The sequence below is a fragment of the Heloderma suspectum genome, chromosome W (genome assembly GCF_057233095.1).
Source record: "Heloderma suspectum isolate Gila_16-S chromosome W, 16-S_ref, whole genome shotgun sequence".
Taxonomy (NCBI): Eukaryota; Metazoa; Chordata; class Lepidosauria; order Squamata; family Helodermatidae; genus Heloderma; species Heloderma suspectum.
Genome location: NC_139475.1, coordinates 845,788 through 869,999, shown reverse-complemented (window position 1 = coordinate 869,999; position 24,212 = coordinate 845,788). Strand labels below are relative to the sequence as shown.

The 24,212-nt window shown below is 49.4% G+C and overlaps 1 protein-coding gene across 1 annotated transcript in view; it reads right to left on the bottom strand.

The window, feature by feature from the left end:
- The window catches only part of LOC146333902 (guanine nucleotide-binding protein G(I)/G(S)/G(O) subunit gamma-7), a 127,163-nt gene that overhangs the window by 90,746 nt on the left and 12,205 nt on the right, over positions 1-24,212 (bottom strand). The window contains exon 2 of the mRNA XM_084825079.1: positions 10,505-10,581. The gene's annotated coding sequence lies outside the window, so the exon portion shown is untranslated. The remainder of the gene's footprint in view (positions 1-10,504; positions 10,582-24,212) is intronic.

Genomic DNA, 24,212 nt, shown 5'->3' with positions numbered 1-24,212 from the left:
CCTGCCTTTCTGCCAAGAAAACAGTGCTTGAGGAGGCTAGCAATAGTAAGAGCCAAAATTTAAAATAAAAACTTGGTTATAACAATCATAAAACAAGGACATTAAATAAATACATTAACGAAACGCACACACACAACAATAAAGGAAATACAAACAGCAGCCAACCCGACAGACCAGCTTACATGCCAAAGGCCTGCTTAAAAATAAACATTTCTGCCTATCAAGGAAGGATAACAGAGAGGGACCCAGGCCCAAATCTCTGTTCGGGGCTCAGGGACACAGCTTGACTGAGTGACCTTGGACCAGTCACTCAGTCTCCACCTAACCTCCTGCGAGGGTAAAGGGAGTGGGAGGAGACCATGTCGGCCATCCTGACTCCGTGGGAGGAAACATGGAATCACTCCTGCTACTTCTGATTGTCAGGCTGTGAGCGACAATGCTTTATGTAGTCAAACCATCACCAGCCATGCACAAGAGAGGGGTATCAACAGGGTTTGTTGTCTGTGGCAACGTCCTGTTTTATGATGTTCCTCTAACTTGGGAGTTTTGTAAGTCACCCAGATTAATTGCATTGAAGGGTAGGACACAGGCTTATTAAGAAAGAATAGATAAACACTTATGGCGCTGTTCATTCCACAAGGCAGACGGAAAGCCAAGGACGAGAGAGAGAAGGATGGAAGGCAGGACTGCAGATCCAAGGTTGCCTTGGGATCTGAGCTCACAAAACAAATCACACAAGAGAAAGATACTTTACAAAAAATGTGTGAAATACGTATGACTTTTCCGCTGCCACTGTTCATCAGTACCAAGGACAGAACTTGGCTCCAGGCCGACATGAGCTCCTCATCTGGGGAGGTCAGACTAGAACTGCCCTCAGGTTCAGAGGCAGCGGAGAAGCGAGGCAGCAGCAGCTCCAGGTTTGGGGGGCCCTTGGGCAAGACCCCCTCCCCGGTGAGCCTCCCTTCTCACCCCCATGGTCACCAGCTCCTTCTCCTCCTCACGGCTGCTGCTTGCTTGCCTGCCAGCAGAGAGCCAGGGAGCGGAGGCCATGGCATCTGCTCCTCCTTATCACCACAGCCGCTGTTTGGGCCAGATCAAGAGGCAAGCGAACAAGCAGGCTGCAATGGGGAAGAGGAGGAGAACTCCAGGGGGCTCCTATCAGTGGGCCCCTGCTGGGGTGTGGGCCCTTGGCGCTGCACCAATCCTTGGTGCCACCCCTGAACACAGACCTGGCAGCTGAGAATATAGAGCCTGCAGCTGCGTCGCATGGGGAGATGCTGCCCTCTTGTGGCACGTTCCGCGTGGATCCAGCTCACCACTGAACAGACACCTGAGACCCACAGATTAGTAAGTTCTCTCTTAAAAATAGCCCCTATCTGAGCAAGTGAGGGCGTGCCTCCACAGGGCTATTTCCACCCAGAAGTCTTTGGAATTAGCTCAGTCTACAAGCTTGTATGTCCTCAGAACTACCTTGGTCGTCTTTCCAACTATCACAGGAAACTCAACATTTGGGAGAAGACAGGATCTCCTCTGTAATCAACCAGCAGGCACGGTCCTTGTCAAGGTACATCATTTCTACCTTATCTTCCCTTTTAATCAATCCAAGGAAACAGCAGCCATCTGGACTAGCTGTGGAAGGGTCTGAATTTTCAGCAAAATGTCATCTCTGCAGGCAGAAGGGAATTCAGGGAAGAGCAAAGGACAGTGCTAAGGCCTCGGACTGCTTCGTCTTAATGGGACAGCTATGAAGACAGATTTTGGCATAGTTGGTGGTATTTACTAACCCCCACACCACCCCAGGTTGATGCATACACCCCAGTTTCTCAGCTTGCATTCAAGGGATCGTTTGCACATTTCATGTAATCGCTTCTTTGCCACTTTCCACATCATCAGGGAAACAGGAACCAATATGCAAAGCGGGGGGGGGGGGGGGGGAGAAGCCTCCCTCCTGCAGAATGAGGAATGTTTCCTTAGCAATAACAAACAAGGGTTTGATTCATTCACACAGCAAGAATGGACCAGGGAGGCCAAGTCTGTATCCTCCAGCCAGGACATGACATCACACTGCAGTGAAACACCCCCCCAGAATCATAGAATGATAGAATAGTAGGGCTGGAAGGGGCCTACAAAACCATTGAGTCCAGCCCCCTGCTCAGTGCAGGAATCCAAGTCAGAACATCCCTGACAGGTGGCTGTCCAGCTTCATCTTGAATGCCTCCAGTGTGGGGACAGCCCACGATAACGTACATTGTCTCAAAACGCACACACTCCATGGTAATGCTAATGCAAAAACGGGTCCATTTCAGACTGTCTGCTACTGTGTGCATATTTCAAGATGCCTCCAAGGAAAGTTCTTGCTGGGGGCTGGGCGAGGGTGGGGGGAATGGGGGACAGGAATCACTCCATAAAATACTACAGACTTGATTCTATTTTATAAATTTATTCTTGTTTTTTTCATCGGCTTCTTTGGGCACTGTCCTTTGCTACTCGCCTTTCAATCAGAAAAGGAGGTAGGCAAATGAGGAGCAAACAGAAATGTAAGCAATAAAATAACATTTCTGTTATCCACTCCCCAACATCTCCTTCTTCTATTCATAGTAAATTTGTTAAGGTTTGGAACCCCTTTGTTCCTTCACAGAACAATAAATATAAAGATCATGGTGATAGCGCTTGGGTCGAAAGTGATATAACGCAACATACTTGTTAAATTCAAATGTTTTGTTTAGAGACCTTCATATGTTTATTGATCATGGTAGGATTTTTTAAGTGAGTTATATTTTACTCAGATTTTTTTTTACTCTTCATAGAACAGTTGCATCACCTGTTTGCCCTTTACCGTTATATTCATTTTCTGTTAGCCACCTTGAGGCTTCAGCTATAAAAGAAGGATATAAACTTTTAAAATAAAAACAGTGCCATCCCATACATATTTAGACTGGAAAGTGTCCTACAGCTCCCAGCATCCCTAACCAGCCATGCTGGCTGGGGCCTGCGTCTTCTTCTGGAGGCTTCATGGAGAAGCAAGGGCCAAAGGCCCTATAACTGCCACCTACTGACGCCAGATTGGCTCCAGAAGTAACTCACAAACTGCTGGCTAAGTTACCATTGAGCATGAGCCACCAGATGGCAGAGATCACAGAAGACTGGATCGCACAGATCTTAAGGAGAGGTCCTACATCTGCAACAGGAGCTCCCCTATCCCTCAACATGCGGAGAAAGGGCTCCCGTTCTTTTAGGTATTCTACACAATCCCACAGCACGTGATCCATTGTCTCTCATACTCCACAGGTTGCACAAATATCTGAATCCACCTGCCCATTACTGAATAACCTGCTTTGAACTGCACAGTCACCCGTCAATGCTCGAAAGAGACAACCTTGCCGAGCTCGACCAGGCTGATTAAACACTTTAAAGTCTTGCAAATTAAGGCGAAAGGAGAAGACCCTGCAACCAGTACTGCTCCCTTCCCAGGTGTTGTTTTTTTTTTTTTGCCAACTGTGAGTACGCTCCCACAGCAGGCAGCTTTTAATTTCCCTATGAGATAGAGGGACTTGAACATCAATAAAGGTTCTATTTAAAGCCTGCTTTGCTGTACGGTCTGCCATTTCATTCCCAGTAATGCCAGTAGGAGCAGGTATCCAACAAAAGCCAGCCTAAATGCCTGTTAAATGCAATTCTGAGCATAAGGCCCATGTTTCATTTACGAGGTTGTTCTTGCAATCTACACCACCAGATTGAATGGCTACCAACCCAGAAGGGGAATCGGACAAAGCAAGGGCATGGGCTGGATGAACCTCCATAACCCATTCTAGTGCCAAAATAATGGCCACCGATTCAGCGCCGAGCATGAATATATCCCAAGGACATTGTTTTAGCAGCCAGAGCGCCAATTTGGTTAATTCCCATCTCACGAATACTTACATCAACCACAGCGGGAGGCCACATCCAACCATTAGGACTACAATTCCCCATTCTTGGAAACTGTTAAAGTCTTGATATTAGTTAACAGATTAAGGACACTTAACTACATATGGGCTTTTATTTTTAAATTTCTTAGGATCTCCAAACTCCCAATAGTCATCAAAAAGATTACACAAAGGGTCCTCCTGTGGGATATGTAACTTATCCCACAACATTATATCCAGGAATTCACAACGAAGGTCGCTTGGCCATTCTCCACTAGCTCCTTGTAGAACAGTACAAGGAGTAGTAATAAAAGCACCATTAATAATTCTTAATGCCCTTGACTGTACCTTATCTAATTGATGTAGCGAAGTGGGTGAAACAGAGCCAGAAGCCCGGCAACCATAATCCAATAATGGTCAAATACAGGCTCGATAAAACATCAATACAGTTTTCTTATCTGCTCCCAGGTACTTCCAGATATTGTTTTCAGCATATTTATCCTAAGACTACATTTTTTAAGTGTCAAGTCTATGTGTGCTTTCCAAGTTAACTTTTGGTCAAAAATTACTCCTAGAAACTTAGAAATAGGCACTACTTGAAGGAGCATGTAACTTCAAGACGACTAGATAGGCAACCATCCGACGGCAAAAGACCATCCCGACAGTTTTACTAAGGGAAAACTGAAATCCCCAGGAATTTCCTCATTCTTCCACTTTGCTAAGAGCCAAATTTAGTCTAGAAACAACAACCTGCAAAGACCTACTATGAGCCCAGATCACACAATCACCTGCATACATACTAATGTCAACACCACAAGGGAGGACTAGAGGAAGATCGTTAATCATGATATTAAAAAGGGAAGGACTAATGATACTTCCCTGGGGAATACCATTTTCCAAAGGCTGAGCCTCTGATAGTCCAGACCCCACCCTAACTCTCAGTTGACGCCCAAATAAAACATCTCACAACCACCAAAAAATTCTACCTCTCAGACCCGATTGATAAAGCTTGTGTAACAAGCCCTCTTTCCAAACCTTGTCATATGCTTTTTCTATATCCAGAAAGGCTGCTACAAAAAATCCTTTAGTACAAAAGGACTTCCAAATCTCTGTTTCTATGAGAATAATATTATCCATAACATGACTACGCTGAAATCCAGTTTGCTCCAGAGACAGTAAGCCACATTTTTCCATAAAAGCCATCAATCTAGAATCAATCATATGCTGCATCACTTTACATAAACAAGAGGTGAGCGCTATGGGTCTATTGGAAGCCGAATCAGATATGGACTTTCCCAGTTTACCAATGGGGAGCTCAACTGCTTGCTTCCATCTTTTAGGAATCGTACCCTTCCTCCTTGCTTTCGAACTTTGGTGCTGGAGAAGACTCTTACGAGTGCCCTGGACTGCAAGGAGGTCAAATCAGTCCATCCTCAAGGAAATCCACCCTGAGTGCTCATTGGAAGGACAGATAATGAAGCTGAAGCTCCAATATTTTGGCCACCTAATGCGAAGAGAAAACTCTCTGGAAAAGACCCTGATGCTGGGAAAGACTGAAGGCAAAAGGAGAAGGGGACGGCAGAGGATGAGATGGCTAGATAGCATCACGGATGCAATGAATATGAACTTGAGCACGCTCCGGGAGAGAGCGCAGGACAGGAAGGCCTGGCGTGCTATGGTCCATGGGGTCACGAAGAGTCAGACACGACTGAACGACTGAACAACAACCCTTCCTCCAAATTACATTATAAAAAGCCAGGAGAATTCTTTGACATTTACCAGGTAAATGTCGAAGCATTTCATAACATATATCATCTTCCCCAAGGGAAGTATTTCTGCTCTAATTCAAAGCCTTCTCCAATTCCCAAAGAGCAAAATCTATATTCAGTACATCCTCAGTACAAGGGTCCCTATCCATCAAAAGAAGGAGGGGCTGTCTATGTTGGTCTCTGACCAATTATTCCCATCACTAACTTGTTGAAATACTCCTGCGAACAATTCAGCTTTTTGTGAATTGGAAATATAGACCTCTCCATCAAAAGTTAAAGCAAGAATGCCCTTATACTGGCTATAACCCCCTCCCCTCTTCAATTGGTGATACACCAATGATACCAGCATATCCATGATAAGATTGCTGCAAAACGGGTGCCAGCTAGTCCTTTTAACATCCCTTGAAGTTCTTTTAACCAAAGCTCTACAGTGTTTATATTCTACCAGATTTTCTGATGTAAAGGGCTGTCTAACTCTCTGGTATGCTGCATTTCGCATACTAATAACCCTACTACATTCTTCCATCCACCAAGAAACAGCTACATGGGGCCTAGATTTTGGCTTACACTTTGGGATAGCCAGAGGGGCAGCATCTACTAAACCAGAGGTGATTTTATCACAAAAAAACTTCCACATCCCTTATATCAATCAGAGCTTCAAAGATACTTAGACATTTTTCCTGAAAAGTTTCCAGCTGGCTTTATTGACATTCCAATAAGAAATCGAGCTATTATCAACTAATATTGTGACTACTAAAAGCACCACATAGAATCATAGAATAGTAGGGTTGGAAGGGGCCTATAAGACCATCGAGCCCAAGCCCTGCTCAATGCAGGAATCCAGGTCAGAGCATCCCCGACAGGTGGCTGTCCAGCCTCATATAATACAAGGCCCTTTCATTCCAACTAAAACTTGACCCAAACCCTCCACACTCAAAGGAAGGCAGGGATTATAAATATTAACCAACCGTAAAATTCTTGGGTCATTCATTAGAGGAATATCCGCTGATAACACTTCAAAATTTGTATCCAGTACAATCACCGCTACATGAATCAACGTCTCCCGTATACAAGTAGCCACGCCTCCTCCCATGCCAAACTCTCCATCCTTTCGAACAGAGACATAACCCAGCAGCTTAAAATTTAAAGACCGCAACAACCAAGTTTCTTGCATACAAACAGTATCAGGTAAAATCTCTGAAAATGAGAGGAGGTCTTTCAGTTCTTGGCCATGGGCAACTGAACTATGTGCATTCCAGCTCCAAATTTCAAATCCAGCAGAATTGGATCTCAGGGCTACCTAACACCTCACAAATACGCTCCGTAGTTAAGTTTTCCACTCCCAGAAATTTTCCAGCTGCTTTTAAATAATCATCCTTTTCTCGGTCTTCTTTTGGGTTTGAGCTGTGCAATTAATCACCTCTAGTACAAAAGCAACAAAGCGGTCCGTTTTAACCACCAGCAGATCTTTATCAGCAACCCCTCCCTCTGCTGAGAGAGCAGACGAGGACACTGTGGGAACAGAAAGGGGGTAACCACCCCACTCTCCCCTTTCTCCTGCTTCTTATAGCGCCCAACAGCAGTTGCGTAGGACACACCCAGCTTCACTCTCATAGGTTGGATGTCCCAAGATCTCTGGGCAGCTGGACAACATCTAAACATGGGGCCATGAGATCCCCACCGTTACGGCAAGTTGGGGTAGGGGAGCCATCACACAGATGGAATGAATGAGGATCCCCACACTTTCCACATCGTACATTATCCCGACATACCGCAGACACGGGCCCAAAGGCTTGACAACGAAAACAACAAAGGGGGGGAGGGACATATGGCCTAATCCTAAAAGCCTGATATCCAAGCAAGAAATGCTCCGGGAGAGTTTGTCCCTTGATAGAGAAAAGAACAGTGGTTGAGGGAGGAATCTCGCCACCCTGTTTGTACGCAAAATGCTGGAGTAACTATGTCTCCCCACCAAAGCCTTTCTATTATGTGTCTCCGTAACTCCTAAAGGAGTTAGGAGTTGTCCCAAAACAACTCCACGTTTCTCAGCTTGGAAACAAGGAAGTTGACAAGAAATTCTAATCTTCCCTAATGTCCGTAGAAGCAGCAATTTTTCAGCCTGTTCTTTACTCCTGCATTCCACGAACAAGTCTCCACCCTGCATATGATGCGCATGGGCTACATCAGCCACAGCTTTTTTAATCCACCATGCTAATTTAGGGTTCACATCTCACATTCCTCTTGAGTTAGAGACTTCACTACCACAAAAACTAAGATTTCTCCCTTTCCATAGGACAGACAGAGGGAGAAAATACTCTAACAGAATCTCCAGTTTTCTTCCTCTTCACTCGGTACCTCTCCCCTTCTTCCTCCTCACCTCAGTCCTCCGTAGGTCCCTCTGTACTTTGCCCTGACTCGGGCAAAGAGAGGTCCTCCATTCTCCCAGCTATCAATACAAGAATGTTGCAAAAACCACCTGCCCTGCCCCAGGTGCGCGCTCCTCCTACAGCCGTTTTAGTCCCCTCTCTCTCTTCCTCTCTCTCTTTCTCCTGGGGCATGTTGGGCGTTACAGGACTTTTTCCCTGGCTGGGGCATGCTGGGAGTTGTAGGACTTTTTCCTGGTTGGAGCATGCTGGGAGTTGTAGGACTTTTTCCTGGCTGGGGCATGCTGGGAGTTCTAGGATCTTTTTTGGGACTAAACATGCATAGGACTGCACCCTAAAGAGGTAAGGAAGAAGATGCCTTATACCCTGTCAGATCCTTGGTCCATGCAGTTCAGTACTTTCTGCACTGACTGGCAGCAATGGCTCGCCAGGGTTTCAGACAGAGAATGTTCCTTCCCAGGTCTACCTGGAGATGCTGCCAAGGACTGAACCTCGAAATGCCCTCTAAGCACAGTGCCTTGGCCTAGAGCATTCCCCATGTGCCTCAGACCTGCATGCTAGAATAAACGATTAATCCAGAAGGTCACAGCTCTGTGCACCAGAGTCATTCTCCTCCAGAGGGATGGGGTTGTGCCCCACAAAATACATCTCCTCCCCTCGCTGCAGTCCCATTCATTGATCCACAGCTTTCCTGCCCAAAGTCCACAAAAACTGAAATATTCTTTTCAGAAAAGAAGGTGGCAGATGGAGCAAGCAAATTTGGAACTGATCTGTTCTGCAGCTTCTCTTGGAACAGTGGAGGAGCACAGAGGTCCCGACACCCCAACCTATACTCACCCCAACTTGCACTAGCACTTCCCTTAAGATAGCACAGGTCCAATGAATACTCCGTTCTCTTTCCGTATGGTAATGCCAGTGGAAAAATGTGACATATAGGTCCCCCTCCCTTTCACAGTTAGGCAGACACCTCTTCCCCCATTTTCTGGAGTCCCAACATGAGAGTTCTTCAGTGTAATCTAAACATGTATGGGCCTCTCCCTCCCATAGGAGCAGCACCAATCCCACAGAGAGAAAGAAGACCTCCATTTCCACCCCTGGAAATCAAGCATTCATAGCCTAAGAATTGCTTTGCTGGATCGGTCCAGCACCCAAGTACCCACCTTTCTGCTTGGGGTGAGGCAGAGGGACCTCTTAGCAGGATTGGCCACCACAAAGGAAGATGAAACATTTTGTGAAAAAACCACAGAATTTTTGAGTTAAGATCAGGAACGAGGACGGGTGGGGAGGAAGAGAAGATGCGAGCAGCTATTCCTACCTCCACCCCTCAAAAAATGTTACTCCTTCATTTGCTATGTGGCAAGACAAGGTCAATTTTGCTCTCAATCCAACAACACTTCTCTGTCAGATGTTAAAGCGAGCCTTGCATTTAAGTTCTCGACTGGTTGCTCCAGGCGAGCAGGAATTCCGTGTAGGCGAGCAAGTGAGCGAGCTGATGGAGCAGGGATGGATAGCTCTATACCTCCTCTGCGCCAGTTGCCTGAAGAGAGGAGCTCCCTCCTCTGTGCCCAACACAGGAATGCAGAGAGCTTCCACAGGGTCTGGTTCCAGGTGTGAGGGGACAAAGTACATTGATGGGCCCCTCTTCTGTCAGTGTGCTTACCTGGCAAGCGGGGCAGCTGAGCTGCATGGCTGAGGGGGACGCCATTTTAATTTCCAACAATGCTAAGAGTGACGCTACGTGGGGGCACTGAGGAAAACTAAAAGGGTGGATGGAACCAGCCGTCTGGCACTGTTCAGAGGGCCAGGCCAGGAGAAAAGAAGCATGACAGGGGGTCCCAGGGTGAGCACCAGCAGTAGGCCCCATCAGGTGCTGGGGCACTGGCAGTTGCCCAACAATGCTAGGTTCTGATGGTGCCCTGGCTCCCCGTTCCTGCTCTGCCAGCCCACAGCAGGCGAGCCAAATATCTGCACGCGATTCCGCTTGTGTGGGCTTATTTACATGGCTGCAATAAAGGGTGTGGTGGGATTTTTCAAGGAAAGGCAGCACACAAAATTTATCTGTTTTTAGTAGATAAATAATAACACATTGGTGCTTAATGTCACTTTGATCAGCCCACATGGGGGGAAACGACACCCAAGAAAACACAAGGAACGGCCTTTGTGTATTGAAGGTACATGCTGGCTAAAACTAGTTGCTGCCTCTGTGGAGAGTCTTGAAACCCAGGAGGCAATGAAACACAGAGATTGGCCTCCCTCAGAGCTAGCTCGCCCAACCGACTTCATCATCCCTCGGCGTCTCAGTTTCCCTCCTCACCAGTCGCAGCCCAGCATCCTCCTGCTGCCCACTGTTCTCAACCAGGAATGTGCTCAGAGAAATGCACTTCCCCCCCAGGAGTTTCTGGCAATGCCACAGGGCAGATGAGGGTGTGGAGAGTGCAGGCCCTACCTGTTCAGTGGATGGCAAACACCCTCTCGTCAGCCCCGGGTGTTATGTCTGCTCGCGCGCCGCTGAAGTTTGGTTTCCTAAAAAGACAAGAGGGGGGGAAAGGGTAGGAGCAACTGTTACAAGAAGCAATGTGAGCGACTGACTGACTTCAGTGCTGGAGGCCCTGCTCTACAGGCAGAAGGCCCCAGGCTCAATCCCCAGCAGCATCTCCAGTTAGGGCTAGGAAAGAATCCTGCCTGAAATCCTGGAGAGCTGTGGCTGCCAGTCAGTGTTAACAATACTGGGCTAGATGGACCAAGGATCTGACTCAGTATCAGGCAGTTTCCAACATTCCTACTTAAATTAGCCCTTTATTCTGAATCATGAGGACTGGAATATTACTTTATTATTAAGGAAAGAGCTGTGGCTTAGTGGAGGAGTCCCTGCTTTGCATGCAGAAGGTCTCAGGTTCAGTCTCCAGGTAGGACTGGAAAATCTCCTGCCTGAAATCCTGCAGAGCAGTTGCTGCCAGACTCCATTTCAGGCAGTTTCCTATTCACTCAGCAACCCACTGCATGCTCAAAGAAACCACAGAGGCTCCCAGACAGAGGAGGGCTCCCAGTGGTACTACCAGACACCGTGCAGCTATTCTGTTTCTTCCTCCTTAGCCAATGTTTTCCTAGATGGAAGAAGTGGTGGGAAAACATAGAAGGATTAGATACAAATGGAAGCTGATGACCTCCGGACCGCCCATAAAATCCTGTGTTTGAGGCAGGCCAATGGCAGGATAAAAGCCACGTTGGGAAGGACCCAGAGAGAGAGAGAGAGAGAGAGAGAGAGAGATTAAGGGTGCCATCCTATGCATGTTTAGGCAGAAAAAGGTCCTATGAATCCCAGCATTCCCCAGCCAGAAAAAAACCCTGCAACTCTCAGCATTCCCCAGCCAGGAAAAAGTCCCACAACTCCCAGCATGGCTGGCTGGCTGGGGAATGCTGGGAATTGTAGGGCTTTTTTCTATCTAAACATGCATAGGATTGCACCTTAATTTCAGAGGAACAGAGGAGTGTCCACTCCTTGCTTGCTCTACCTTCATTCACCACGGCAGCCTTTCCCTCTGGGCTGGTCAGACTACAACTCCCATCATCTCCAACAAGCACGGGGGGTGAGGGGAGTTGTAGGGCACCGGGTCGGACAAGGCAGCGCCCTAGCTTAGTCACACAAATGCACCTTCCTTGGGGTGGGGTGGGGTGTTTACTGTGGTTCTGATTTACTTGTTTGTTTAAAATATTTTGACCCTGCTCTTCAGCCAATACATCTCCCAGAGCAGCTGACATAAAAACAATACAAAAATCCACAAGTCACCACAATTAACGACAAAAGGAAGTCGACCAAATCATCAGATTACCAGGAAGCACTGTGCAGCCAAGCGCAGTGCTCAGTGCTGCGGGCAAGTGGCTCTCGCTGGCAAGCACACGCACGCAAAGGGAACCCACGGCCTGATGTGCCGTGTTTATATGCAGGGCAGGCAGGGGCGAAATCCAGCTAGACCACAAGGGGTCCTGTGCTGCTGCTTCTTTTTTTACAGGGAGCGAGAAAGAAGCAGCAATTCTGAACTGCGGGTGGCACGATTTATTTATTTATTACATTTCCATACCACCCAATTGTCAAAGCTCTCTGGCCAGTTCACAACAATTAAAACCATAACATACAAGTTGATAAAAAACAATGTGAACGTTTAAAACTACAGTATAAAACATAACAATAATTACCAAATAGAAGCTAGAAGCAGTGCAAAGATTTTGAAATGCAATACCAGATTTAAAACAAACTGAAAAACTAAAATGCCTGGGAAAATAAAAAGGTCTTTGCCTGGCACTGAAAAAAAGCACAGTGTAGGCGCCAGGCAAACCTCTCTGGGAAGCTCGTGCCACAACTGGGGTGCCACAGCATGGGACTGATGCACAGGGCAGAGCAGGGTTTTCCAACCACCAACGCGCGCACACACACACACACACACACGGTTGCCAATTCTTGAACCAGACTATATAGCTGGCCCTTTAACACCAGCCAAAGATGCCTCAGTCCTGTTTTACATCCATGGGAGAGAATTAAGCCACACAGACCAGCAGCAGGTAGAAGGCAGGTCTTCAAATGTTTGGGACTACAACTCCCATCAGCCCCTGCCAGCATGGCCAATGGTCAGGAATGTTGGGAGTTGAAGCCCAACCATTTGGAGATCTACCTTCTGCCCACTCCTGGTCAATGTGGCTGAATTCCCTCCCATGGACGTAAAACGGGACTGAGGCGTCTTCAGCTGGATTGTACAGCACAGACAGGCGCTCCAACTCCAGCACTAATCAGAATGCACCAAGTGTCTGGTGAGGAAGAGACCAGAAGCGCGGGGGGGGGGGGGATACGATGCAGCCCCCTTCATATTAGCAAAGCTGGCAATTAATTTTTGGTAGCGTGTTCAGTATGAAGCCAAGGGAACACAACGGGGAAAGCTGAGTCCTCCATCAGCTCTCCCAGAGACGACGTCACGCTTACACGAGACCAAAGCGGAGCTGGGGAGACGCATGCACACCTCCGTCCGGCCTCACCCCAGCCTCCCTCACAGGGTCATTGCACGGATTAAATGTGGGTGAAGCCGCCCTTCCGTTCCTCGGAAGAAGGGCAAGATGCAAGCACCTGTTCCAGAAGATGATGCCACGGGAACAGCCGTGCATAAAACAGCACCGTGGGGTAATGGGCTGCAAGGGAATCAGCATAGCCGTGATTTATTCATGTTCTGTTTAGGCTTCTCATTAATAAACAAGCACCAGACTCTGGGGAGATAGGAGCGCCAATGGCTCTCACCTTAGCTTAGCTTTCCCCAAGCCTGATGTTTTGGACTACAACTCCCAGCATTCTTGACCACTGGCTGGGGCTGATGGGAGCACCAGGATGGCGATGCTTGGCCTCTGTTGTTCATGCGCTCAGGGATCTGGCAGGCAGCAGCAGCCAAGAGCAGGAAGAAAGGATAAACAGCCTGGAACGAGCACAAGGATGGAAGTCAGGGGCCCCTTGGGCTCCGGCTGGCTTGAGGAGCCAAGCAAGCAAGAAAGGTGTCAAGAGGCAAGCAGGCTGAAGGGTGAGGGCAGGGTCAGCAGCTGGCACAGACCCCAAGGGAGGAAGAGGACAAGAGAGGAAAACAGGCCAAGGCGAAAGGAGGAGACAATTAAGGGTGGCGGTAGAAAGGGATCACACAAGGACAAGGAAAGCTGTTGGCTGCAGGGGGGGAGCAGAGTTGTACAATGGTGGCTGAGAAACAGAGACTGGGTAACCCCAAAAGGATCCAAAGCAGAGCTTGGAGGAAGAACAGAGCCAAAGCAAGCAGGTAGGCAGGCAGGCAGGAAGAAGAGAGAGCAGGAGACAGAGACAGAGACAGAGACAGAGACAGGGAAGGAAGGAAGGAAGGAGCAAGCAAGCAAGCAAGCAAGCAAGCAAGCAAGCAAGCAAGCAAAAAAGAAAGAAAGAAAGAAAGAAAGAAAGAAAGAAAGAAAGAAAGAAAGAAGTGAGCGAGTAAGAGAGCGAGCAAGGGCTGAGGAAAAGATGTGATGGGTCAGAGACTAACTCCAGACAGGATGATGAGCGTTGCCACTTCCCCATCCACCTAAAAGGTTCCTGTGCCTTGAAAAGCTTCATGCCTGGCAGAAAAGCCAACAGGCAGCTCCCCCATCCTGGGGAAGCAGCAGAGTGCCGTCTGTCACAGGAGCCAAGAAAAAAGACGCAAGTGATGCTATACAGGGCTGAGGACCATAGATGGGCCAGCAGGGTGACCAGCAGCCCACTTCTCTTCTCCAGCCTTGCTCTTGTGCCTTTCACAACAGCCTGTTGCGAAGAAATTAAGCCAGAGAAATGTCTCCTCTCTCAGGAGAGCTGAGGACCAGGAAAATCCCCATTCTTTCCTGTCAGGCAGGCCCACGGTTCAAGGCAGAAGAGGAGGGGCACAGCCAGAAACTGAGAAGGCACCCCCCCCTCAACTTGCCTGCCCCCAGCCCAGCTTTTCTGCTTGGAGCACGGTTGTCTTCCCCTCCCAGCATGGCTTGAACACCCTTAAAAGCGGCAGAAGGGGCCCGGAAGGGGAGCAGCATTTCCCAGCCGAGAGATGCAGCGAGAAGGAAAGATTCGCCCTGCTAAAAGCAAATGGAAAAAAGGATAAATGGTGGTTTGGGAAGCTGAAGAGGTGTGGGTCCAAGAGAGAGAGAAGGGGGGTCCAAGAGAGAGAGAAGGGGGGTCCAAGAGAGAGAGAAGGGGGGTCCCAGACCTTGAAGAGGAAAGCCCACCAGCTGCAGGTTCTCCTGTCATGGACATCAGGAGACCCACGCTGGATCAGACCACAGTCAATCCTGCCCAGCATTCTGATCCCAAGGTGGCCGGCCGGCCAGCTGCCCCCATGGGAACCCCACAAGCAGGGCATGAGCACAGTTAGAGCCCCCTTCTGCTTGCGCACCCCAGTATACTGCCTTTGATCCTCCCCCTTTTAAAGCCATCACCAGATGTCGTGGTGGCGAATTCCACAGCTTAACCCTGCGCTATGTGAAGAAGCCCTTCCTTTTGTCTGTCCAAATCTCTCCCCACCGCAGGCTTCCCTGAATGACCCCACTGGGTTCTAGTATGAAGAGAGAGGGAGACATTTTTATCTATTTCTATCCTGTGCCCCCTTATTGGCCTTTTCTCTAAGCCAAATAGCCCCGCCTGTCTTCATAGGGGAGTTGGTCCAGCCCCCTGATCTTTGGGGTTTGCCCTCTTATCCTGCCCCCCTGGTCACATTCGCCCTTCCTTCCGCACAACTCTGGACAGGTTCGGCAATCCCCCTCAAGGCCTGCACTAGGGAAGGGATGCGAACTCGACAGCCATGGAGAAGGGGGCAAGGCAAACCCTGAGCCAGGCTGTGTCAGGGACACGCACACACCATGCTGGGTTCCCTCTGCAAAAGGCTGCTACGGCTGGCAGGGCTATGGGTCTGGCTCAAGCTGAGAGGCCCACAGATCATGGCTGCTGAGGGCTGGCAAAGCAGAGGTGGAAGTGGAGACCTAGACACCAGCTAGCTCTTTCTGGGGCTCTGGTTGTACTTTATTGCCATGTTTTCCACGCAAACCCCTCCCCAGGCCAGCAATAAAGCTTCCCAAGGCTTGGATTCTCCCCATGCTCACAGGCCCCAGAGTCTCGCTCAGAGGACGCAGCGAAATATTTCAGAGGCCTGTTGTCTTTCTGCAAACGGACCCTGGGGCAGCAGGAGTAAAAGCCACGTTTGGATTCCAAAGTGGTCCCTTCCTAGCCACTTCCCACAGGCTTTTCCATCACCGGCATCTTCTCAACCCACTCACTCAGCCACCCACCCTGGCTGGGAACCTCTGATTGATGCAGCTCAACAGCTCTTTTATTTATGGCTCCGCCGGGCAGTCTTAATGGCGACCGATCAGGAAAGGAAGAAGGGGGAAATTATAGACACAGAAAGATTGCAAAAAAACCCGAAAAACACTTTTATGTCCCTGTTGAAAGTAAAATGCTCATCCGCCACCTCAGAGATGCGGCCGGTGAGATATCCTGAAATACTAGATGTGCAGAAGGGAGGCAGATGTGATCCAAAGGATCATTAGTGATCATGAGGGAGGGAGAGAAAGAGAGAGCAGGATGCTTACTCCCGCTTGCTAGGGCTCTTTTCCCTGTTTCCACTGCAGAGGTAAAAGTTTCTCAGGAACAATATCAAAAGGAGTCAAGTATCACGCAGGAGGGAACCAGCTGTAGTTCGTGGAGTGAGGGAGGAAGGGAGGATGGGAACAGGCGATGGCTCTGCGGCCACAGAAACAAGGCAAATATGGGTGCTGGCCAGTTCTGCTAGCGCCTCTGTGGGCAACTCCATTCCACCCAGATAAGGCCAACAGCTCCCAGCTCAAACGCCATTCCTTTGATTTCCTTTGCTTTGGGGAACACGATTACCCACTGCCACCATTTCACCCATTCCCTTGGAACAAGTGCCTAGTTCTCAGTGAGGCAGTCAATGGGTGCTTCCTGGGCCACAGACGGAGGTTCCCTTCTGTTTAAGAATAATAAATCCTGCCCATGGAAAATGAGGCATCCTGGCAGGGAGAAAGCTGGGCTGGGCATAGGGAACATTCAGCCGTGCTCTCCACTAACCTTCCTCCACTTACACCAATTGAGAAGAACGTACGAAGAGCCCAGCTGGATCTGACCCAGGGTCCATCTAGTCCAGCATTCTGCTCACACAGTGGCCAACCAGCTGCCCACGGGAAACCCACAAGCAGGGCATGAACGCAACAGCACCCTCCCATGTTCCCCAGCAGCTGTACATAGCTATACTGCCTCTGATACTAGAGGTAGCACAGAGCCACCAGGACTAGTAGCCATTGAGAGCCTTCTCCTCCTACACGAGATGACGCTTGGGAACCTAGGAAGCTGCCTGACGTAGAGTCACCCTCTGAGTCCCTCCAGCCCAGTATTGTTGACACTGATGGGCAGCAGCGGCACTCCAGGGCCTCAGACAGGGGCCCTTCCAAGCCCTACCTGGAGATGCTGTTGGGGATTGAGCCGGAGACCTTCTGCATGCAAAGCAGAGGCTCTACCACTGAGCCACAGACCTTCCCTTGATAATACTGTAAGATTCCAGGCCTCATGGTTCTGAATTCAAGGGCTGATTTTAAGTAGGAACATCGGAAGCTGCCTTATCCAGAGTTAGACCCCTGGCCCATCAAGCCCAGCACTGCCAACACTGACTGGCAGCAGCAGCCAGGGGCTCTACCCCTAAGCTATGGTCCCCTCCCCTAAGAGTGGTTCAGGGAATTTAAATCAAAGAAGGTTAAATCAAGTTCCTCATTATTGTAATTGACATATTTTTCTGTGTAAGCGTGCGTATGGATTGAGCTCTGGCCCAATGAGGTTCGTTCCCAACTTAATGAAGAAATGTCGCCCCTGCCTCCAGGCCTGGTACAGAGCCATGGGCTGCTCTCACCCACATGGATGTGCCTGGCCCTGCACATGGGCCAAGAGGGAGCCAGTTAGGGGCAAAGACCACCCTAAAACAGCTCTCCCAATCCTCCACACTGCATCAAAGTTCCTTTGGGACTCCACTCCCTTTGTCGACCACCCACCCGCACGTTTGCCTTTTTGGCGAACTTCTTCCCCTGCATTTTTGGGCATCTCACATGGAGGAACAGGATGATAAAATGACACCCAGATAGAGAGAGAGGGCCCAAGAAAGAGAGAGCACACTGAGCGCTAAAGGGTGGGGCGACAAGCAGAAGCATCCGGTGCTGGCAAAGAGCTTTCTGAGGATGCCCACAGCAGATGCGGGGCTGCCGCTTAATAAGATGACAATGTCAGATTATGGACTAAGAAAGCTAATATTTAGAAAAGGAGACTAAAGATGGGTCTCAGCCAATCCAATTTTGCAAAACAAGCCGTGTCTCCCCGCAAAGAGGGAGCGCAGCCCCGCAGCCGATCAACGCGAGGCACGGATCGCAAGCTATGGGCCCAGCTCCTCCTCCTCTAAATTAAAATATTGTGTTTTCCAGACTCTGAACTGACAAAAGAAGCTTTTATTTATAAACCCCCAACAGCTCCCAACAAACAGACAAAGCTTAGACAGGGACAAAAAGCCACTATCCCAAGAGCGGAGGAAGCCTCTCCTGCCCAACCTTGCCCCGAAGGAGAGATAGGCTTCATTTTTGATCCACCCACCTGGTAGGCCCAATGGTGTGGGAAGCAACTCCCAGATCAGAGCATCCAGATGTCACCAAGCGCAACACGGAGGTGGACCGCTGTGGCCACGGTAGACAGGCATTGCGACAGATGAGTAAGGAACAAACTGGATCACAGGCAGGCCCAAAGGGGTAGGAAGCCTTACTACATCAGTGGTGCAGCTCCGGAATTTTTGCCCCTGGACTTAATGGTCTTAAGGGGGCAGAGGAGCATTTAGATGGCCATGATATTCCTTCAGTTGTGAAGCACGAAACAAGCATTTCTCTCCCTCCATGCTTCAAAACTGCTTCTATAGTCCTGATCTATTACAGCAACACCAAAACTGTTTGCCAACCCTGGTTTAAAAAAGAAAAAAAGAAATACTCCTGAGCATGTGCAGTTTTGCATTTTAACCTCACTTAATCATAGTGCTATCATGGCTTCAGGGAAACAATGGAGCTTGCTTCTGTGGCCCTCACCACTGGCCTCTCTCCAGGTGGACATTTGGGGGACCCCTTGGCTGCAAGGCCTCGGATCTTGACCCCAAGCTTGGCCCTAGCAGCACCACTCATGAGAACTCCTGGGGGGGGGGCAGCATTCATCCGCGGCAGCAAACACAACAGAGGCTCTCAGGGCGCCTGGAGAACAAACAGGTTTATTCCGGAAGACATGTTCGTGGACCACTCTCCATGTCCAAAGATGCTGAACTGCAATTCTAGAGGGGCAGCCATGAAGACACACAGTTGAGGGGGCTGGAAAGTGAAGAAGAGAGAGGTCGGTGGGGCGGAGGTCCATCTGCCTGCCCATTTTAAGGATTACACTTCATGCATCTGATGCAGGGGACTCTGCCACAGGTTGAGAACATGTATTAATAAGATGCCGCAAGATGCTCTTGTCATTTCGACTTGGGGCAGCACGCTCAGGTCTTTAGCTGTAATGTCAGAACAGGGGCACCTCTATCCCCCTCAAAGCAGTGTAGCAAGTGAAGGGAGGTTGCCCAAACTCCCTGCCGTGTAGACAGCAAGCAAAGAGTTACCTGATAGACTGTGACCGCCCCCTACATCCACCTCAGCCTGAGCCAGGGGACTCTCAGACCTTACAGGCACTCTTAGGGCTTCAGAAATAAGGGGCCAAGCCAGCATCCCGTATTTCAGGCCTGAGGCCTGAAACTTTAGCAAGACCAAGCAGAAAGCTCTGGCATTAGTGCTGAGGTTTTACCTGGAAGAAAGCATGCACAGCTCCACAGGTAGAGATGCCATATTTACGGAGGGGAGTGGGGAAAGATAAAAAGGTGTACAGAAAGCAAAGAACCAGAGAAACCCTTTGGAACAATGCTGCAGGCAAAAAACAACAAAGCAACACCTAACCCTATCACTAAGGAAGGGTCTTCCAACAGGACAGGGCTCAATTCAGAACGCAAAAGCTCGCAGGCCCAAAAGCCAGTTAGCACATGAAGGCGAAACCGAAGACAAAGACCAAACTAAAGACCCTTCTGTGTACGCTAAAACGCTGGCCATTTGTACACAGTATTTTAAATCGGGGGGGGGGGGGCATCCGTGACTGAATGAAGATCAGGTTCCTAGAAGGCCTCTCACCTGCAGATTAGGGGCCTGGGCTGGTGCTGTACAGCAGTGCTCTGGCTTCTTCAGCAATTTCTGCCGTGTGGCCCCTGGGCTCCCCTCAGCAGCTGCATTAGAGCTCGGATCGACACGTGGTTTCTCACCGCCCAGAGGCACAACTGTTTCACACTAATTGCCCCAGCAAGCCCTTGCCTGCGTTTGGCGCTGCTTGTGCCCTGTGGTGTTATTTTAAAATAATTTCTTCTCTGAAGTGCCATCCAGAACAGGTGGGCCCCTGCGCACAGCCTGGCAGGGCTCCAGTTCACCTGCTCAGGAATGCGGAGGGTGCCCAGGCACCATGGTGGCAGCTGCCCAAAATAGCTCCTGCTCAGCAGAACTTGCAAAAGGGGGTGGGGCAGAAGAAACAAGGGCTGCTTTCCCACCCCACAGCCCAGCATTGACGCAAACCTGGCGCGCACACAGCCCCCACTTCTGCGAGGCCGGGGGAACGGTGGATTGTGGAGCTGTGGTCCCAACGACTCTGGGGGGTGCCAGGTTGGGTAAGGCTGGTATATAAGCTCTGACTAACCCAGGCAGCTTTCTTAGCGCCTGCCAAGGGAACCTGCCCCCTTGCTTAAGATGCTGCTGCTGCTGCACATTTTCTTACTTGTTGCTGGAGTCGCTGTGAAAGAGGTTTCTGGCTTCCAGGGAGTAGTTGAGCGTGTTGGGGCTCAGCCTCCACCCCTGACTTGCACTCAGTCTTTGGGGCAGGTGCCTCACCGCAGCCCCGCCTCCCGCGGCAGCCATTTCGTTGTGCTGCCCAAGTCAGTTTCTCCCATCTGAGCTCCAAAAAGGCTGTCGACAGCCCTGCCGTAAGATGTGAGGGGACCGGCGTGTGTTTCCGCACAGCCTGCTCACCAGTGCAGAAGACCCACCAGGCAGCCAGCCCAGGTGGCAGCAGGCACCAGACTGGGGTAGGCGGCACAGCCTTCTGGCATGTGGGCACCAAGCGGGCTCGGGACAGACTCACTGCTGCTCTTCCTCTGAATTCAGTCCACGGTCAAGAGAGGGCAAGTCTCCGTACAACACACACGCACACACCCCAGGGGAAAAGGGTCGCCCAGGAAAACGCTGCAAATCCATCGCCTCCTGGAGTGGGCAGCAGCTGCCAGTGCTTTACAGCAATGTTATTTCCGTATTATGCATACAAGCTTGCCCATCACACTCATTCTCCCCCGAAGATTAAAAAAGGTGATTCCGGCTTCATGTGAATGTTGAAATAAATATTCTCCCCTCCTTTCCACAGAAACAGCCGTTGAAGTGGCTTCCAATTCAAGACCAGCAATAACGAATAATCAAGTCCTAGATTTTTCTCATTGTTGATCGTTTAAAACTGCTTGTGTCTGTGCTGTCTGTTTATATGTTTGTATGTAAATGGTTTTTTATACTACGTAGAATGTATTTTTAGTGGTTTTTTAATCTTTGTAAACCGCCCAGAGGGCTTCGGCTATCAGGCGGCATAGAAATGTAATAAATGAAATGAAGTAACGAACCCTTCTAAAAGCAAACACCACAACTCAGCAATACAAATACCAGTTAAAACAGCCTATCCTATCCTGGAACCCTCCAGTTGTTTTGGACTTCAACTCCCAGGAGCCTCAGCCAACATGGCCAATGCTCAGAAATGCTGGGAGTTGTCGTCCAAAACATCTGGAGGGCCCCAGGGTTGAGAAGCCTGAGTTAAAGAAATAGTTAACCATTCCTTCTAATTGCAGATGCGGACGGCGAGTGCCAAGAGAAACAGCCAAAAGAGGGACAGGAGGGAGATGGAAGCATGGTAGGGGGCATGCTGTGGCCTGCTGAAGCACAACAAAAGCCTCTTAGGGGGCAATGCTTCCCCCACCCTTCCCCCAAAACAGCCCAATGAAAAATGAGCATGTTCAGTCGCCATAGAATATGGAGCACCTGCTGGAAAAGAAAAATGGAAAACCTGGGACGCGGGGGGAGGGGGGATGAAATGGAAGGAGGGCAGAATAGAAGACCCTGCAAGAGGGCTTGGCTGGTGGGGCGGAACAGGGGTAGGAAAGTTTTGGGGGCCCTTTGCGCTCAAATTTGATAAACTGTCCTGGGCACCATCACAAAATGGCAGCCCTAGGAGGTGTGGCTCATCACAAAGGACAACTTGTCTGCCCCAAAGACCAAGCACGAGGCAGAGGTGGGGTCTGAGCCCCAACACATTAAACCACTCCTTCAAACTCAGGTTTCAGCATCAACAGAGACCTATTTCACAGCAATCCCAGCTGCTGGTAAAAAAATGTGTTAATTATGTGATGATTATTATTTTAAGTGGGAGGGGCTGGGCACCTCAGTGGACACAAGGAAGGTGTCGGGGGGGCACCGATGCTCGTGTGCACCGCACTGCCAACCCCTCTGTTGGAAGGTCAGGATGCATAGCGAGATTTTGCAGCAGGATGCCCACTTGTATTATTCAGTGTTAAACATCTGGGTGGATGAAAGAAGCAGGGGGCCCTGCAGACATGGCACCCCTTCCCAGGTTTGCAGCGCTCCAAGACCTGGCCTGGAAATACTACAAAGCCACGCCTGCACCTTCACAACCGGCGCAAGAGGGGCAAAGCGTCTCCTGGATCAGACTGTGATTCAAGCCGTAGGACGCTATTCGCCTAACACAAACGTCTCGGTGGGTTGCCGCCACGGGGGAGGGGGCAGGGTGGTTTCCGAAATTACAGGAGAAGGGATCCTGCAAGCGCTCTCCTGGAAACACACTCTGAATTTCCCCTTGCAAGCGAGCGGGAAGACACACAGCGTCGAGAGGAGCCGGGCGCTGGAAGGCAGCCCTCTTCCTCTCCGCCAGAACAGCTTTTTCCAACAGAGATGTGTTTAGTCTAGAGAAATACCCCCAGAGGACCCTCCATTCAATGGGTGAGACTCTCTCCAAATGCAACAGAGGAGAGCTAATGATGGTGATACTCCTTAACTTTAAAAAGAAAACCCCAACAAGTATCGGATGAAGAGGGGAGGAGAGATGGTCTCTTATCAAACCAGCTCCTGTTACCATACTGAACCATTTAATGCTGGCTGAGGCATGCTGGGAGTTGTAGTCCAACACATATGGAAGTACCCAGTTGGGGAAGACTGAATTAAATGGTCAAGTGGTTTCATTTACCCTGCTACCCTCTCAGGCTGTAGATATGAACAACTATTGACTGTTGGAGGCCGTACGAAAAAAGACAGTTGGACGCTCAGTGTGTGCAGGGTACAGGCTTAGCAGGTTTTATATTGTCTCAGGAACCTGCAGGGCCTGTTTGATGAGGGGGGAGAACAAGCAGCATAGAAAAAGGCATCTCAACCCACTTCCAGCCCTCTTCAAACCCAGCGACATTTTCCAGCTCCTACATGGCTGAAAGGCACCCAGAATTCCCTAAAAGTCTAACCTCTCTCTGCTCTGGCTTTTTTTACTTTTAATGTGGAAAAAGAGTGCCAGTGTGGTATAGCGGTTACAGCGTTGAACTGGAGAGACTCGGGTTCGTCCCACAAAATAATAATAAAATTAAAAATAGCAGATTTCAGTAAGGTTGGCAGATGTGTATTTGGAAAAGATATCACACCCTCCTTTTAATAAAATACCCACTCATCTACCATCTACCAAACCAGGATGTTTCTGAAAGAGGAGGCAGCATAGGAGGCATCAGCCATCAAACAGATAAGGCGGGGGGGGGGGGCAGTGGGGAAGCTTCCTGGGTCAAACACGCGAGTTCTGCATCATATAAAGAGGCTTTCTGCTAACTTTAAATCAAGTTTAGTTCTTAATGCACGAGAACAAGAGGTTTAAGCAGCTGTGGAAGGGGAAATGCCCATCCCATTTGAAAGGGAAGAGTCAAGCATGAAGAGTGGGACGAGCAGAGATGGAAAAATGCCTGCTAGGCTTCAGCCTCCCAAAGGCGACCGACTTATTCTATGGGTGAGAAGCCACTTAAAAAGCAAGAAGAAGAAAGAAAGCAGAAGAAATGGCTTTTGTTCCCCATAATGGAAAAGGGGACTAGGGCACCCCACAGCGTGGCTGGCTCTCTGGCGTTCTCAGAAAGACCAGTGCAAGTTGGAGAACAACGAAGAATTTACTTCCACTCTCATGAGCTCTGTGATCAGGAAGGGACGAGAAAGGAAGAAAGTCTGTATTTTCAGTAAAAACAAAAGAAAGCCAAAAAACCAAGAATTCAGTTGCTTCCAAAGATTACACAGAAATGCACAAACCCATCTCTGATTATTTGGTCCTCCTTCTACCTCAGTTTGAGAGAGCCCTAAATGGTAAGGCTGAGACAAATTTTTTGCAAGCGAGTGAACATTTCTGGTGCGCCAAAGGAAGTCCCAGGAGTCTGGAAGCATTCTCCAAAATCTCCCTCCCATAAACTCAC